This window comes from Myotis davidii, unplaced genomic scaffold (assembly GCF_000327345.1).
Source record: "Myotis davidii unplaced genomic scaffold, ASM32734v1 scaffold582, whole genome shotgun sequence".
Taxonomy (NCBI): Eukaryota; Metazoa; Chordata; class Mammalia; order Chiroptera; family Vespertilionidae; genus Myotis; species Myotis davidii.
Window position 1 is genome coordinate 727,132 of NW_006294113.1, and position 1,755 is coordinate 728,886.

General features: G+C 38.1%; 1 long non-coding RNA gene across 1 annotated transcript in view; it reads right to left on the reverse strand.

Annotated features, from left to right (window-relative positions):
* The window catches only part of LOC107183830, a 58,297-nt gene that overhangs the window by 40,218 nt on the left and 16,324 nt on the right, over positions 1-1,755 (reverse strand). The gene's annotated exons all lie outside the window — the stretch shown is intronic.

The following is a 1,755-nucleotide window of genomic DNA, read 5'->3' on the forward strand; positions in this document are numbered from 1 at the left end:
TATAGCAATTATGAAAAAAGAACAGTCTGAGATAAAGAATGACATAACATGAATAAAGAACACATTGGAAGGAATACACAGCAGATTAGGGGAAGCTGAGGATCGAATCAGTGAATTAGAAGACAGAGTTGAAAATATCACTCAAGCCCTGACTGGTTTGGCTCAGTGGATAGAGCTTTGGCCTGCGGACCAAAGGGTCCTGGGTTCAATTCCAGTCAAGGGCATGTACCTTGGTTGCGGGCATATCCCCGGGGGGGTGTGCAGGAGGCAGCTGATCGATGTTTCTCTCTCATCCATGTTTCTGACTCTCTATCCCTCTCCCTTCCTCTCTTTATTGATTTATTTAAAAAATCAACAAAAAAAGAGAAAATATCACTCAATTAGAGAACCAAAAAGAAAAAAACAATTAAAAAAACAGGAGGACAGCTTAAGGGAGCTGTGGGACAACGTGAAACATGACAATATTAGAACAGCAGGTGTGTCAGAAAAGGCAGAAAGGGAGAATGGCATAGAGAAGCTGTTTGAAGAAATAATGGCAGAAAACTTCCCTAACCTGGTAAAGGAAAAAGTCACACAAGTTCAGGGGCACAGAGAACCTCAAACAAGAACAACCTAAACAGGCCCACGCCCAGACACATCATAATTAAAATGCCAAAAATTAAAGACAAAGAGAGAATCTTAAAAACAGCAAGAAAAAAACAAAACAAAAAACTGTTACCTACAAAGGAGTTCCCATAAGGCTGACACACCTGATTTCTCATCAGAAACTCTACAGGCCAGAAGGGAATAGCATGAAGTACTCAAGGTAATGGAAAGCAAGGATCTGAGACCAGATTACTGTATCTAGCAAGGCTATCATTCAAAATAGACGGTCAAATAAAGAGCTTCCCAAACAAAAAAACGCTAAAGAAGTTCATCACCATCAAGCCAGCATTACAAGAAATGCTAAAGGGATTGCTGTAAGGGACTGCTGAGAAGAAGAAACAGAGAGAGAAAACTAGCCATATAGAATTAAAATAGCTATAAATAAGTATCTCTCAACAATAACCCTAAATGTAAATGGATTAAATGCTCCAATCAAAAGGCATAAGGTAGCTGAAGGAATACAAAAACATGACCCAACTATTTGTTGTCTACAAGAGACCCACCTCAAAACAAAAGACACATATAGAATGAAAGTGAAGGGATGGAAAAAAAATTTCCATGCAAACGGAAAAGAAAAATAAAGCTGGAGTAGCAGTACTCATATCTGACAAAATAGACTTTAAAATGAAGGCATCACAAGAGACAACAAAGGTCACTACATAATACTAAAGGTATTGATCCAACAAGAGGATATAGCCCTAGTAAACATATACACACCCAATATAGGTGCACCTAAATATATAAAAAAACTTCTAGAGGACTTTAGTAGAGAGATCGACAGTACAGTCATAGGAGGGGACTTTACCACCCCTCTAACTTCACTGGACAGATCTTCCAGACAAAAACTTAACATGGAAACAGAGACTCTAAAGAACACACTGAATCAGATGGATTTGATAGACATTTATATAACATTTCACCCCAACGCAGCAAAATGTACATTGTTCTCAAGTGCACATGGATCATTCACAAAGCTAGACCACATGCTAGGACACAAAACAAATCTCTACAAGTTCAAGAAAATTAAAATCATATCAAGCATCTTCTCAGATCACAGTGGAATGAAATTAGGAATCAACTACAGTAAAAACACCCCAAAACATTCAAACA